The sequence below is a fragment of the Lissotriton helveticus genome, chromosome 3_1 (genome assembly GCF_964261635.1).
Source record: "Lissotriton helveticus chromosome 3_1, aLisHel1.1, whole genome shotgun sequence".
Classification (NCBI taxonomy): domain Eukaryota; kingdom Metazoa; phylum Chordata; class Amphibia; order Caudata; family Salamandridae; genus Lissotriton; species Lissotriton helveticus.
The window spans coordinates 2090478768-2090496678 of NC_136061.1; positions in this window are offsets into that span (position 1 = coordinate 2090478768).

Sequence of the window (17911 nt, forward strand, 5' to 3'; positions counted from 1 at the left end):
AACCAGGCAGAGACACACAGAATTGTGCGAATCAAAAAACTAGCCACACCTAAAAGCGCGGTTTCTAAACACACAATTCAAAAACCACCTTCACAAAAAGATGTGCTATTAAATTTTGAGTTCAGGCACACTAAACTTCACCTCTCCATCTTAAGCCTAGGGAAGATAGGATGGAAATATATTACACAGCCTTCCCTATTCTGTTCTATGGGCAAGATGGCCTTGCAACGGTGAAAAACAAACGTAGCAGTTTTTCACTGTCAGGACATAGTACACACCTTAGTACATGTCTTACCTTTCACATACACTGCACCCTGCCCACGGGGTTGCCTTGGACCTACCATAGGGGTGTCTGATGTGCATAACAATGGAAGGGTAAGGCCTGGCAGGTGGATGCACTTGACAGGACAACATAGCAGTTAGCAAACTGCGCGCAGGCACTGCAGTGGAAGGCCTGAGTTCTGTCTTTAGGGCTAATTGTGTTGGTGGCACAACTAGTGCTGCAGGCCCACGAGTATCATTTGCATTACCAGCTCTGGCACACATAGTGCACTGTACTAGGGAATTTACTAGTAAGGCAAACATACCAATCATGGACAACCAATTACCATAACACTTTACAACACTTTACACAGGGAGCACTTGCACTTTGACACTGATCAGCAGTGGCAAAGTGCCCAAAGCATCACCATGTCAGAAAAAAGGTCTAGGGTGAAGGCAAAAGGTTTAGGGAACTTTAGCCGAAAAGGGCCAAGTCCAACTGTAGCGTTCTGTCACTGAGTCACATTGTTTGGGGATAGTGGTGCTGCTCCCTGCCCCTGCCCTCCTTACACACCCCAAATGCATGGGTAGCCTTCCGGGGCCCACTGTTCATGATGGGGAAGACTGACAAATCTCAGCCTTGCCACACATTTGAGGCATGAGAATCCAGTAAAGCGCACCAGAAAGCGGCCTCCGACTCGGAGGCAAAACCTCAGGGAGAGGGCCCATCCACGCTTGAAGCCACATTGCTGACAGTGCAGCGCAGCCTTCAATCTATTGAGGGAACCATGGCAGCTGTGCACCACCGCCTGGACCACATGTAATTGAAGCTGGAGAAGCAAAAAACCAGAATGGGGGAGGTGGAACAACGGATCTCGGCTGCCGAGGATGGCCTAAGTGAGGTCTCTGGAAAAACGCTAAACATGGAGAAGGTCTTAGCGCTGATAGAAGCTAAGAACAAGGACTTAGAGGCCCGGTCCTGGTGTAATAACATTAGAGTCACTGGGCTGCCTGAGTCCACCAATGTGGGCAGGATGGAGAGCTTTATCAAAAACCTGATCATGGATGTCTTTGGTGCAGGGCACTTGTCCCCCATGTTCATCATTGAGAAGGCCCACAGATCCCTTGCAGCGGAACCCATCCTGGACGCTCCTCCACGCCCTGTCATTGCGAGACTTTTGAACTACAGTGACCGGGATGCCATCTTGAGCATGGCTAGAGACAAAGGCACCATTGAACATCAGGGCAACCCCTTGGCATTTTCCCCTGACTTCACAGTTACTGTGCAAGCGGCCAGACGGGAGTTTGGAGCGGTGAAGACGTTTCTGCAGTCTGAGAGTATTCCATATGCCATGTTGTACCCTGCTCGTCTCCGAATTGGACAGGAGGGGGTACTCTAAATTATTCACAAACCCTACAGCGGCTTTGAAATGAGCATCCACTGCGGATCGTGACGATGAAGAGCAGTAGGGTGGCGGGGTTGATCGGACTGGATCTGGGCCTGCTATCTTCATGTGCAAGACTCTAGTGGCTACATAATATTTTTTCTTGAAGTTGTTCTTTTGCACGAGTGCAGAACAGAACTGTTGGGTTGCCCCATATATGGTACTGCCCTATATATGGGAGATTATTTTACAGCACATGCTTCGCACTATTGTATGTTTCTATTCTGGTGCAGTTTTTGAACTGATCAGCCACCTCCTACCTGAAAGGAGGCTAGTAGTTCTCTGGCGCTCCCCAGGTGGGAGTACCTCACATGCATATGTCTTTTTCTTGAAATTGTTGGGGTTGGTTTAGACAGGGAGGAGATGGCTTTAGCATGTTGGGTTTTCTAAAGTGGGTGGGTTTTTAGAAGCGGGGTGTTGTGGTAGTTTTTGGGAAGTTTATAAACCAACCTTGCAGCCTGGTTTTGGATAAGCTGGAGACGGCGGAGCTCGTACACCGGAATTACGACGTACAGAGCATTTCTGTAATCCAGACTCCTTGCCATTGGCTATCAAAACCAGTCCTACTCTTATGGTTTTTCGTAGACTACTGAAAACCTGGCTATTTGATCAATGATTCTAACAGCTGGCCTCTTGTCCCAGGAAGCTTCTTATGTGCTGAGATACCTTCGGGTATTTGTGCGCAATACAAATTACGAAAACATAAACATAAACATAAACATAAACGTGCTATAAACATGGCTAGCAAGATTAGTTTAAGTGCCTCGTTGGAAAAAAACGGGGAATTTTACGTATAATGCATAAATTAAGAAAGCATGTTGAGACCACCGCACTGACTTGGTTGTGCATGGAGAGGTTGCTGCTGACTCTAATGCCAAGGCTTTTGACAGAGGCTGAAGGAGAGGGAGGGGGACCAAGGAAAAGGGGCCAGAATATGGGGGACCAGGGACTGGAGACACCACCAGTAAGTACAAGCTCAGTCTTGTCGGGATTGAGCTTAAGGTGGTTGGAATTCATCCAGTCGCTGATGAAAATCATAACTGATTGGAAATTTGAAACAGAAGAAGGAGAAGAAGAGATATTGAAAATGAGTTGGAGATCATCAGCGTAGTTAAATACTGTAACGTCCAGTTTTTGAAGGGCAGAGATAAGAGGGAAGATATACAGATTGAAAAGGAGAGGAGAAAGAGAAGAACCTTGGGGAACACCACAGGTGATAGGACAAGCAGCGGCAGAAAAGCCGACTAACTGGACGGCCTGCTGACGGTTCTCCAAAAATGAGGAGATCCAGCCTAAGGAGGATCCCCGGAGGCCAGCACTCATGACACGGTCGATCCGAATGGTATGATCGACCGTGTCAAAGGTGGCCGCAAGATCGAGGAGGACGAGGGCCTGAGAAGAGTTAGCGTCGGCTCTGCATCTGAGTTCGTCTAGCACAGAGAGGATGACAGACTCTGTAGAGTGCGCGGGACGAAAGCCCGCTTGATGGGGATCTAGGAAGTACGTATTCTCAATAAAAAAGCTGGGGCAAGCTGTAACATGGCTCTCTAAGATTTTCCCCAAAAAGGGAAGCAAGGAAATGGGACGGAAGTTACAAGGGGAAGAGGGGTCGGCCCCTATCTTCTTCAAGATGGGAATAATTGTAGCCGATTTAAAAAGGTCGGGGACCGTCCCCAATGAAAGGGAATTGCTAAGAAGTAAAAGAGGGGGATCGGGACAGACAGAGAAGGCCTCTTTTAATAGGTGAACAGGACAGCTGTCAGTGGGAGAGCCAGATTTATCTTTGGTGAGTAAGGAGATGAAATTCTCCCTAGATATGTGAGGGAACTGTTCAAAAAGGTGGGAATTAGGTGAGGGATCAGGGCAGAAGAAATTAGGTGAAGGAGAGGAGATATTTTCTTTAATTATGCTGATTTTATCAATGAAATACTCATTAAGAGAATTACAGCGGGCTTGTGAAGGGGAAGGTTTAAGGGTGGCTCTTGCAGATGTGGAAAGGTCATGGACAATGGAAAAAATGTCTTTAGGTTTGTTAGAAGAGAGGAGGATTTTTGATGCGAAATAATCCGATTTAGCCTGAAGAATAGATTTTTTGTAATCGTGTAACAGAGTGAGGTACAGCGATCTTAAAGTTGGGCAGTACCTGAGCCTCCAATGACATTCAGCTTGCGTGAGGGCCAGTTTTTTTTATTTTAACTCGGGAGTAAACCATCTATTAGAGTCAGGGAGATGTCGAGTCTTGAGGCGTTTTAGAGGGGCCAGCTGATCGCAGGCTGAAGAGAGACAGTTATTAATTGCGATAGCCTGGGTGTGAGGGGAAAGGTCATATAGGTTAGGACATGAGGATGAGAGGAAAGAGCAAAGAAGGGATGTGTCCACTCCTCCCCAATTTCGGGCCCTGGCATTGGAGAGGAGCAGGGGTTTACTAACCTCCATGAGGTCAAAGGAAAATGAAATAAGGGAGTGGTCGGACAAAAGACATGGGCTGATAATCGGGGTAGGGATATTCAGATTGATTGACCAAACCTGGTCAAGGATATCGCCATGAATATGGGTCGGGGAATGTATGTGCTGGGAAAAATTCAAGTTGCAGAGAAGATCAGTGAACTCTTTGGAGTGGGGATCCTCCCGTTGGTCAGAGGGCCAGAAGTTAAAATCGCCCAGCACCAGTAAGCGAGAGTTGTTTACAACAAGCGTAGACAGCAGTTCCCCGACTACCTGTGAAAAGAGGGGCACGGACTGCGGTGGGCGGTAGAAAAGGATGCAGGTTAAAGGGGCAGTGGTGGAGATTGATCGGATAATGAAGAAATCAATCGCTGCAATGATAGGAAAGGGCATATGCAGAAACTGGAAGTTCGAGTGAATAATTATCGCAACTCCACCTCCAACTTTCCCAACCGGACGATCTGAACGTAAGATATAATAAGGGTCGGGGATTGCCGCTAGTATGTCAGGTGAAGAATCGGAGGAAAGCCATGTTTCAGTAAGAAACAACATGTCAGGCCTAGCTGTATCCAGAAATGTAAAAAGCTTGAGCTGGTGCTTAACTAAAGAACGAGTATTAAGGAGATAGGCTGACACGGTTGTCGGGCGGGCTGAGCCAGGGACGGCTGGGGAGGAACGGATGCCATGGCATGGGGTAGGGGGAAAAAAAGGAATGCTTCCTGCATTATGATACTGTTGGCCCACTCTATTATTTCATTTTATGGTTGAGCAGCCTGAATGAGTGGTAAAACGAGATACCTGACTTGGAATGTGCGTGGCTTAAACACCCCCAAGAAAATCCTGTCTGTCATGGCATACCTGGACCGGTTGGATGTCCAAATAGCCTTTTTACAAGAGACTCATCTCACCACGAAAAATGTGGGTGCGCTTTGGGCGGGGGTCAATATAGCTTCCTCTTTCTCCATCTACTCAGGGAGGGTGATGATCCTGGTCAAGAAAGGGATTCCATTCTCTGTCACTCGCTCTGAAACGGATGAGCAGGGTCAGGTGGCGCTGGTCCAGGGTAAGGTGGGCAGAGTGAATGTGTTTCTGGCTAATGTATACGGACCGAATATTGATGATCCGTCCTTCTTTGTGGATGTTTGGCGCCACATCTCTCAGTTTCCCCCTGCGGAAATACTCTGTGTGGGGATTTTAACTCTTGCTTGGAAGTGACGATGGATAGACTGGTAAGTGGGACAGCACAACATAAGCAGGCCACAGAGGTCCTGCTAGGCCTAGTGGAGGCGGGGAACATACATGACGTCTGGAGCCTGCAACACCCTGGGGCACGGGAAAGCACCTTTATATCCTCTGTACAAGGGACATGGTCCCGCTTAGATCATTGGCTCATCTCTGAGATAATATGCAAGTGGGTGGTCAATGTTAGCCACTTGGCTAAAACGCTCTCTGACCATTCCCCAGTTGTTCTTGAGCTACAGGTTCCTGCATGTGAATGCCCACCTTTTATGTGGCATCTGCAACAGGCCTCTTTAACTGACCCGGTTTTTAAGCACACCATAGGTGAGGCAATCTACAACTATTCAGGGAAAATGAGGGCACTGTAGAGAGCGCGGGGGTCCTGTGGGAGGCCTTTAACACAACAATTAGCGGTGCCTGCATAGGTGCGCAGACCGGAGTCCTGAGGGACTTACGGTGTAGGATCCGTAAATTGGTAACAAAGACATCAACTTTGGAGCAGGATTACGAGAGGAACCCGTCTCCTGAGATACTTTCCGCGATGCAGGAGCTTGTGTCCGAGCATAAAGACACAGTGGATCAAGAGATGGTGCAGGGGGCAGGCCCAGTCATTCGCTGGCACAATAGTTAGCGGTTCCCAGGTGTCAGGAGTATATTACGGAGATGCTAGACGAGGAGGGTACTGCACATTATACCACTCCCGAGATTAGCGAGGTGGTCCTGCGCTTTTATACCAGACTTTACGCAGACAGGCCTATGGTGCAGCCGGCGGATAGACATTCCTACTTCGACGACATTGCTCTTGGGTGGCTGTCTTTGGAACAGAGGGAATATCTCACTCAGCCCTTCGATGTTGAAGATGTTAAGCTTGCTATGATGTCTCTACCCACCTGTAAGACCGAGGTCCTAGATGCGCTCCCGAGCGAATTTTAAAAAGCCTATGCAGATGCACTGGGCCCTAGACTCCTAGCTGTATATGCGGAGGCATATGAGATGGGGCACCTTCCTCCCACTCTTAAGGAGGCCCTTCTGGTGACGCTATTTAAGCCTGACAAGGCTGCCAATCGGTGTGACTCCTATAGGCCTCTTTCGATTATTAACATTGACGCCAAAATTCTGGCAGAAATGATTGCCACTAGGCTACCGCTGCTTGTGGTCTTTGCAACCTTAATTACTTTGACCCAGACTTCCAGGCGATGGCAGTGCTGCTTGACGCAGCAAAATCGTTCGGCGCTTCAATGGGACTATATGTTTACGGTGTTATCGAGAATGAGCTTGCCCCAGTTCTTTCTTCACTGGATTATGATACTGTATACTGAGCCCGTGGCTCAGGTACATGTAAACAGCTGGGTGTCCTCGGAGTTCCCTATCAGCAGCAGGGGAGCTCCGTGTCGCTGATGCTCTTTGTGCTAGCATTGGAGCCTTTGGTTTGTGAACTGCGCTAGAGGCACACATCGGCGGCGTTGCGATTCCGACAGAGACCACTTGTGGTCTCTATGTATGCCAATGATATGCTGCTGTATGTCCGTGAGCCTGCCATTAATCGACCGGAATTGCTCTGTGAATACGTTAAATTTGAAAGATACTCCGGCCTCGGGATGAATTGGGCAAAGTTGACGATGTTCCCGCTGACGGCTGGCACGCTCGAGGTGTAGCTGGACTTCCCGTTTACATGGGCACAGGACCCAGTGAGATACTTGGGAATATGGTTGCATGGAGATCCCTCATTGTTTAATACGCTTCAGTCTGCCTTGCTGACATTTGTCTCGGTGGTAAGAAACCCAGATGTAGCTGGGGTGTCCTTGTTCAACCATTTGAATGGGGGGGCTTTGAAGTCTCTGACATGCGGTTGTACTATTTGAGCGCGCAGGCACAGTTTGCGCATTATTGGTTCTTTCCACAGTGGATCCAGCCACATACCGCAATCGAGGCAGATGCTGCACTGCTGACAACGCAGGTAGAGGCGGCATTGTCAGGTGGAGGGGAAGGCCCTAGGACTGAAATCAATCCTGTTCATTCCTGGGCCTGGAAGGCTCTTGCCAAACGTGCTCAGCTGAACTACCTCTATGACCCATAGCTGCCGCTAGCTACGCACCCGGAGATCTCTGCAGCTCAGAAGCAGACCACTCGGCACGTGCTGAAGGCAGTGGGAATCACAAGGATTTGGGACCTATATGAAAAGGGTCAGTCCCGCTCACTACAAGACGTGCAGAGGGGTCGGGAACATGGCATGATGTTGGGGTTCACGTATGTGAGAGTGTGGCAGGCAGTTTAAGCCATCTACCCTGACTCTCCAGCTGAACCAAGAACATTGCTAGCACTGCAGGCTGTGCTGGCAGGGGAAGAACGTGGTGGTCTGATCACTAAGTTATCTATTGCGTCATTACCAGAGAGAGAGCCAGGGGAACACCCCTCATATATTACATGGAACACAGCGCTTGGGTCCACACTATCGCTTGAGCAATGGAAGTTTTGCTGTGAGCTGACTGGTCACTTGACGGCGAACTGTAATCTCGCATAATCCATTTTTAGTATTTGCTTCAGTTATATTATACACCAATGCAACTGCGAAGGTTCGGTTTGCCAGAGCATGCCTGTTGTGGGAGATGCGGGCAGGACGATGCATATTTTTTGCACCTGGCATGGTATTGCACAGGAATATTTGCATTCTGGACTAGAGTGGTGCACGTGCTTTCTGATCTAGTCTTGGAAAATGTGATGTGTGCTCTTGAGGGTTGCCTATAGGGATGGGTGAAGAACCTTAAGCCATGCAATTGGCGCATTATCACCATCTCAACCTTGTTAGCTAAACCGGCGGTGGCGAAATGCTGGGGAGCCAAAACTACCCCCACTTCAAGAGATGGGTTCGCGATTTGATCTATTGTAGGGAACAGTTGGAGACCTATGCAGAGGAGCTTCCCGAGACCTCGCGGCTCAAGGACTTTTGGGCCCCACTCACTATGTACCTACTAGGCCATCCTGATTTGCAGTGAATCTGTTGTAACACTGTGTGTATTGTCACGGGTTGCCGGAACTGGGATTGCTTACAAGGAACGCCACACATATTGATATAGGAGACTCGAGGTTCAAAAATTAATACCTACAGTGCCTGGAGGGCTGGGAGAGGGTATTCTTTTGTTGTTAGTTTGTTCTATATTTTGCTTTTTATGAGGTAAAAAAAACTGCTTGCATCATTATATGCTACATTGGTATGGTGTGTCCCCGTTTCTGGGGCTATGTGTATTACTGCTGCAAGCTACTTAATAAAAAGAATATAAAAACAAGCATTTACAATGCAACGGTTTCGCCTTTGCCAAAGTTAGAGCTATTGGCATTGTAAATGACAATATTTTTATTTATGTGTTGGTTTTGAAAACGGATAAATAAATGGCATTGTCATTTACATTGCCAACAGCTTAATCTCTTGCAAATGTAAGACCTATTGTACCCTACTGGATTTCACTGAAGAAATTCAGAGTCTGGTCTGCAGGTGTCACGTGACAGATGCCCAATTGACAGCTGAGGGGGTTAAATCGAGCTGGGGTGGCACATTAAGGCAACGCTTGCTGAAAGCACTACACTACCCTACTGGAGTGTCAGTTTTTTGGACATGGTCCACTCACTCATCTTGAAACAGGAAGCTCGCCACCAGTTCCACAAAAAATACCGTCATTAAATCTTTCCTTTTTAAGGGTTGGACATTTCAGTTGGCGTCTGCTCTCAGTCACGCTCGTCTTGTCGCCCATTGTCAATCACGCGCCTCTCTGTGCCTGGCTGTCAAGTGCCGGCGCCATCCTAGTGCGCATCTTCAGTCAGCCACGGTGTGCTAGCCAACCGAACTGCATTATGGGATGGCATGGTGGGTTAAAGAACCTGTTTTACAAACATGTGTCCGTGCTTGTGAGGAGGTAGTGCACCTGTTGAGGGAGAGAGAGTGTGTTTGCATATGTGCGTGCATGCATGTGTGTGTGTGAATAAGCACTTCCAAGATTTAGTGGGACTAGAGTTTTTATCTACAAATCATTGTTTTCAGCTGTGTTCTAATGGAATCAAAGCAACACTACACCCCCATAATGCATAGTGTGATCACATAAAAGTACAGAACTGGAAAGAGTGTCCATAATGACCAGCAAGACGGTTTTCACCCTAAGAAGGATGTGCTTCAGTCTCCAGTGCCACGGGCGAGTGGAAACACACACTGTGCTGGTGGAGAAGTAGAAGAAGTACAAGTGTCCATAGAAGAGAAGTAGAGGGGATGCACTCTCCATTCCCTATGCACTCTCCACTCCCTATGCACTCTCCACTCCCTACGCACTCTCCACTCTCCACTCCCTACACACTCTCCACTCTCCACTCCCTACGCACTCTCCACTCTCCACGCACTCTCCACTCCCTACGCACTCTCCACTCTCTACGCACTCTCCACTCTCCACTTCCTACGCACTCTCCACTCTCCACTCCCTATCCACTCTCCACTCCCTATCCACTCTCCACTCTCCACTCCCTATGCACTCTCCACTCCCTATCCACTCTCCACTCCCTATGCACTCTCCACTCTCCACTCCCTATCCACTCTGCACTCCCTATGCACTCTGCACTCCCTATGCACTCTCCACTCCCTATGCACTCTCCACTCCCTATGCACTCTCCACTCCCTATGCACTCTCCACTCCCTATGCACTCTCCACTCCCTATGCACTCTCCACTCCCTATGCACTCTCCACTCCCTATCCACTCTGCACTCCCTATGCACTCTCCACTCTGCACTCCCTACGCACTCTCCACTCTGCACTCCCTATGCACTCTCCACTCTCCACTCCCTATGCACTCTCCACTCCCTATGCACTCTCCACTCCCTATGCACTCTCCACTCCCTATGCACTCTCCACTCCCTATGCACTCTCCACTCCCTATGCACTCTCCACTCCCTGTGCACTCTGCACTCTCCACTCCCTATGCACTCTGCACTCTCCACTGCCTATGCACTCTGCACTCTCCACTCCCTATGCACTCTGCACTCTCCACTCCCTATGCACTCTGCACTCTCCACTCCCTATGCACTCTGCACTCTCCACTCCCTATGCACTCTCCACTCCCCACTCTCCACTCCCTATGCACTCTCCACTCCCTATGCACTCTCCACTCCCTATGCACTCTCCACTCTCCACTCCCTATGCACTCTCCACTCCCTATGCACTCTCCACTCCCTATGCACTCTCCACTCCCTATGCACTCTCCACTCCCTATGCACTCTCCACTCCCTATGCACTCTCCACTCTGCACTCCCTATGCACTCTCCACTCTGCACTCCCTATGCACTCTCCACTCTGCACTCCCTATGCACTCTCCACTCTGCACTCCCTATGCACTCTCCACTCTGCACTCCCTATGCACTCTCCACTCCCTATACACTCTCCACTCCCCACTCTGCACTCCCTATGCACTCTCCACTCTCCACTTCCTATGCACTCTCCACTCTCCACTCCCTATGCGCTCTCCACTCTCCACTCCCTATGCACTCTCCACTCTCCACTCCCTATGCACTCTCCACTCCCTATGCACTCTCCACTCCTCGAGCTGCACTCCCTATGCACTCTCCACTCCCTATGCACTCTCCACTCCCTATGCACTCTCCACTCCCTATGCACTCTCCACTCCCTATGCACTCTCCACTCCCTATGCACTCTCCACTCCCTATGCACTCTGCATTCTCCACTCCCTATGCACTCTCCACTCCCTATGCACTCTGCACTCTCCACTCCCTATGCACTCTCCATGCACTCTGCACTCCCTATGCACTCTCCACTCCCTATGCACTCTGCACTCTCCACTCCCTATGCACTCTCCATGCACTCTGCACTCTCTATGCACTCTGCACTCCCTATGCACTCTCCACTCTCCACTCCCTATGCACTCTCCACTCTCCACTCCCTATGCACTCTCCACTCTCTATGCACTCTGCACTCTCTATGCACTCTGCACTCCCTATGAACTCTCCACTCCCTATGCACTCTCCACTCTCTATGCACTCTCCACTCCCTATGCACTCTCCACTCCCTATGCACTCTCCACTCTGCACTCTCTATGCACTCTGCACTCCCTATGCACTCTCCACTCTGCACTCTCTATGCACTCTGCACTCCCTATGCACTCTCCACTCTGCACTCTCTATGCACTCTGCACTCCCTATGTACTCTCCACTCTTCACTCTCTATGCACTCGGCACTCCCTATGCACTCTCCACTCTCCACTCCCTATGCACTCTCCACTCTCTATGCACTCTCCACTCCCTATGCACTCTCCACTCCCTATGCACTCTCCACTCCCTATGCACTATGCACTCTCCACTCCCTATGCACTATGCACTCTCCACTCCCTATGCACTATGCACTCTCCACTCCCTATGCACTCTCCACTCCCTATGCACTCTCCACTCCCCACTCTGCACTCCCTATGCACTCTCCACTCCCCACTCTGCACTCCCTATGCACTCTCCACTCCCTATGCACTCTCCACTCCCTATGCACTCTCCACTCCCTATGCACTCTCCACTCCCTATGCACTCTCCACTCCCCACTCTGCACACCCTATGCACTCTCCACTCTCCACTCCCTATGCACTCTCCACTCTCCACTCCCTATGCACTCTCCACTCCCTCGAGCTGCACTCCCTATGCACTCTCCACTCACTATGCACTCTCCACTCCCTATGCACTCTCCACTCCCTATGCACTCTCCCCTCCCTATGCACTCTCCACTCCCTATGCACTCTCCACTCCCTATGCACTCTCCACTCCCTCGAGCTGCACTCCCTATGCACTCTCCACTCACTATGCACTCTCCACTCCCTATGCACTCTCCACTCCCTATGCACTCTCCCCTCCCTATGCACTCTCCACGCCCTATGCACTCTCCACTCCCTATGCACTCTCCACTCCCTATGCACTCTCCACTCTCCACTCCCTATGCACTCTCCACTCCCTATGCACTCTCCACTCTCCACTCCCTATGCACTCTCCACTCCCTATGCACTCTCCACTCCCTATGCACTCTCCACTCCCTATGCACTCTCCACTCTCCACTCCACTCCCTGTGCACTCTGCACTCCCTATGCACTCTTCACTCTCCACTCCCTATGCACTCTTCACTCCCTATGCACTCTTCACTCTCTATGCACTCTTCACTCCCTATGCACTCTTCACTCCCTATGCACTCTGCACTCCCTATGCACTCTGCACTCCCTATGCACTCCCTATGCACTCTGCACTCTCCACCCCCTATGCACTCTCCACTCTGCACTCCCTATGCACTCCCTATGCACTCTCCACTCCCCACTCTGCACTCCCTATGCACTCTCCACTCCCTATGCACTCTCCACTCCCTCGAGCTGCACTCCCTATGCACTCTCCACTCCCTATGCACTCTCCACTCCCTATGCACTCTCCACTCCCTATGCACTCTCCACTCCCTATGCACTCTCCACTCCCTATGCACTCTCCACTCTCCACTCCACTCCCTATGCACTCTGCACTCCCTATGCACTCTTCACTCTCCACTCCCTATGCACTCTCCACTCCCTATGCACTCTCCACTCTCTATGCACTCTGCACTCCCTATGCACTCTGCACTCCCTATGCACTCTCCACTCCCTATGCACTCTCCACTCCCTATGCACTCTCCACTCCCTATGCACTCTGCACTCTCCATGCACTCTCCACTCTCTATGCACTCTGCACTCCCTATGCACTCTCCACTCTGCACTCTCTATGCACTCTGCACTCCCTATGCACTCTCCACTCTGCACTCTCTATGCACTCTGCACTCCCTATGCACTCTCCACTCTGCACTCTCTATGCACTCTGCACTCCCTATGTACTCTCCACTCTTCACTCTCTATGCACTCTGCACTCCCTATGCACTCTCCACTCTCCATTCCCTATGCACTCTCCACTCTCCACTCCCTATGCACTCTCCACTCTCTATGCACTCTGCACTCTCTATGCACTCTGCACTCCCTATGCACTCTCCACTCCCTATGCACTCTCCACTCCCTATGCACTCTCCACTCCCTATGCACTCTCCACTCTGCACTCTCTATGCACTCTGCACTCCCTATGCACTCTCCACTCTGCACTCTCTATGCACTCTGCACTCCCTATGCACTCTCCACTCTGCACTCTCTATGCACTCTGCACTCCCTATGTACTCTCCACTCTTCACTCTCTATGCACTCTGCACTCCCTATGCACTCTCCACTCTCCACTCCCTTTGCACTCTCCACTCCCTATGCACTCTCCACTCTCTATGCACTCTCCACTCCCTATGCACTCTCCACTCCCTATGCACTCTCCACTCCCTATGCACTATGCACTCTCCACTCCCTATGCACTATGCACTCTCCACTCCCTATGCACTATGCACTCTCCACTCCCTATGCACTATGCACTCTCCACTCCCTATGCACTCTCCACTCCCCACTCTGCACTCCCTATGCACTCTCCACTCCCCACTCTGCACTCCCTATGCACTCTCCACTCCCTATGCACTCTCCACTCCCTATGCACTCTCCACTCCCTATGCACTCTCCACTCTGCACTCCCTATGCACTCTCCACTCCCTATGCACTCTCCACTCCCCACTCTGCACACCCTATGCACTCTCCACTCCCTATGCACTCTCCACTCTCCACTCCCTATGCACTCTCCACTCCCTCGAGCTGCACTCCCTATGCACTCTCCACTCACTATGCACTCTCCACTCCCTATGCACTCTCCACTCCCTATGCACTCTCCCCTCCCTATGCACTCTCCACTCCCTATGCACTCTCCACTCCCTCGAGCTGCACTCGCTATGCACTCTCCACTCACTATGCACTCTCCACTCCCTATGCACTCTCCACTCCCTATGCACTCTCCCCTCCCTATGCACTCTCCACTCCCTATGCACTCTCCACTCCCTATGCACTCTCCACTCCCTATGCACTCTCCACTCCCTATGCACTCTCCACTCCCTATGCACTCTCCACTCTCCACTCCACTCCCTATGCACTCTGCACTCCCTATGCACTCTTCACTCTCCACTCCCTATGCACTCTGCACTCTCCACCCCCTATGCACTCTCCACTCTGCACTCCCTATGCACTCCCTATGCACTCTCCACTCCCCACTCTGCACTCCCTATGCACTCTCCACTCCCTATGCACTCTCCACTCCCTCGAGCTGCACTCCCTATGCACTCTCCACTCCCTATGCACTCTCCACTCCCTATGCACTCTCCACTCCCTATGCACTCTCCACTCCCTATGCACTCTCCACTCCCTATGCACTCTCCACTCTCCACTCCACTCCCTATGCACTCTGCACTCCCTATGCACTCTTCACTCTCCACTCCCTATGCACTCTCCACTCCCTATGCACTCTCCACTCTCTATGCACTCTGCACTCCCTATGCACTCTGCACTCCCTATGCACTCTCCACTCCCTATGCACTCTCCACTCCCTATGCACTCTCCACTCCCTATGCACTCTGCACTCTCCATGCACTCTCCACTCTCTATGCACTCTGCACTCCCTATGCACTCTCCACTCTGCACTCTCTATGCACTCTGCACTCCCTATGCACTCTCCACTCTGCACTCTCTATGCACTCTGCACTCCCTATGCACTCTCCACTCTGCACTCTCTATGCACTCTGCACTCCCTATGTACTCTCCACTCTTCACTCTCTATGCACTCTGCACTCCCTATGCACTCTCCACTCTCCACTCCCTATGCACTCTCCACTCTCCACTCCCTATGCACTCTCCACTCTCTATGCACTCTGCACTCTCTATGCACTCTGCACTCCCTATGCACTCTCCACTCCCTATGCACTCTCCACTCCCTATGCACTCTCCACTCCCTATGCACTCTCCACTCTGCACTCTCTATGCACTCTGCACTCCCTATGCACTCTCCACTCTGCACTCTCTATGCACTCTGCACTCCCTATGCACTCTCCACTCTGCACTCTCTATGCACTCTGCACTCCCTATGTACTCTCCACTCTTCACTCTCTATGCACTCTGCACTCCCTATGCACTCTCCACTCTCCACTCCCTTTGCACTCTCCACTCCCTATGCACTCTCCACTCTCTATGCACTCTCCACTCCCTATGCACTCTCCACTCCCTATGCACTCTCCACTCCCTATGCACTATGCACTCTCCACTCCCTATGCACTATGCACTCTCCACTCCCTATGCACTATGCACTCTCCACTCCCTATGCACTATGCACTCTCCACTCCCTATGCACTCTCCACTCCCCACTCTGCACTCCCTATGCACTCTCCACTCCCCACTCTGCACTCCCTATGCACTCTCCACTCCCTATGCACTCTCCACTCCCTATGCACTCTCCACTCCCTATGCACTCTCCACTCTGCACTCCCTATGCACTCTCCACTCCCTATGCACTCTCCACTCCCCACTCTGCACACCCTATGCACTCTCCACTCCCTATGCACTCTCCACTCTCCACTCCCTATGCACTCTCCACTCCCTCGAGCTGCACTCCCTATGCACTCTCCACTCACTATGCACTCTCCACTCCCTATGCACTCTCCACTCCCTATGCACTCTCCCCTCCCTATGCACTCTCCACTCCCTATGCACTCTCCACTCCCTCGAGCTGCACTCGCTATGCACTCTCCACTCACTATGCACTCTCCACTCCCTATGCACTCTCCACTCCCTATGCACTCTCCCCTCCCTATGCACTCTCCACTCCCTATGCACTCTCCACTCCCTATGCACTCTCCACTCCCTATGCACTCTCCACTCCCTATGCACTCTCCACTCCCTATGCACTCTCCACTCTCCACTCCACTCCCTATGCACTCTGCACTCCCTATGCACTCTTCACTCTCCACTCCCTATGCACTCTTCACTCCCTATGCACTCTTCACTCTCTATGCACTCTTCACTCCCTATGCACTCTTCACTCCCTATGCACTCTGCACTCCCTATGCACTCTGCACTCTCCACTCTGCACTCCCTATGCACTCTGCACACCCTATGCACTCTCCACTCTCCACTCCCTATGCACTCTGCACTCCCCACTCTGCACTCCCTATGCACTCTGCACACCCTATGCACTCTGCACGCCCTATGCACTCTGCACGCCCTATGCACTCTGCACGCCCTATGCACTCTGCACGCCCTATGCACTCTCCACTCCCTATGCACTCTCCACTCCCTATGCACTCTCCACTCTCCACTCCCTATGCACTCTCCACTCGGCACTCTCCATGCACTCTGCACTCCCTACGCACTCTCTATGCACTCTCCACTCTGCACTCTCCCTGCACTCCCTATGCACTCTCTATGCACTCTCTATGCACTCTCCACTCCCTATGCACTCTCCACTCCCTATGCACTCTCCACTCCCTATGCACTCTCCACTCCCTATGCACTCTCCACTCCCTATCCACCCTGCACTCCCTATCCACCCTGCACTCCCTATCCACCCTGCACTCCCTATCCACCCTGCACTCCCTATCCACCCTGCACTCCCTATCCACTCTGCACTCCCTACCCATTTGCTGTTAATCACCTTTGCAGCACGTACTTTATGGCCTCTGATGCTCTTCAGCGCTTTGCAGTGCGGTTAGGATATGAAGCGCTATATAAATTCAACTGTAATGCATTACGAAAAATGCCAAACCATTAAAAAACTCCCTGTTGCAAATCTTATGAGCAGTTTGACAAGTGTCTCACGAGGGGCACGAGATGCTTAGCCCATACGAGTCTATTTAGGCCGTTTGGGTACTGGACACCCGCAGTTTTAAGGACATTATTAAAACGGACTGTAAAGTCGAACTGAAAGAATGAAAAGTTATGCGTGCTGCAACAAAGGGGATCAGCCGAGCAATTTCACATCAGACAAACCACTGCGGAGTCCTCACTACAAATAAAGGGGCAAAAACTACTTTTAGCGCCCATGCACTTGATGAACAGCCAGATCGTGGCCTGTGTCTTCATCATGTATTTTTAACCAACGTACACTGAATTCACGTGCTCCACCACTAAAAAACAAGCACTCACCTGGGCTTCCTCGCATGGAATGACCAAAACAAACACAGAAGGAAAAAAAACGAAACTCCGCCCACCGCCGCGATGACGACATCGCAGAGGCGGAGAGGGAAAAAATCGCGAGAACGCCCCCGAATCTGGTCCGGCCTTGACGGACAGATCCGGCTCCCAATGGCTAGCCTCCATTTATGGAGCTAGCTAATGGGAGGTGGGGGACGTTCCGATAGCCAATATGGTAAACAAAAGATTTCACCTGCGCGAACTGCTTGCGCAGATCGCCAGGTCGAAACCTAAAAAGGAGCGCAGGGTATGCGGTGTTCGGGTGAGAGTTCCAGTGAGAGTAATGCTGCATGTATTAGCCCTTGAAACGCAGACCCATTGGCTTTGCCAATGCTTGTTTAGATTTGGCATTAGCCAAGACCGTTTTTTCCCCCCACAAATTCATGGTT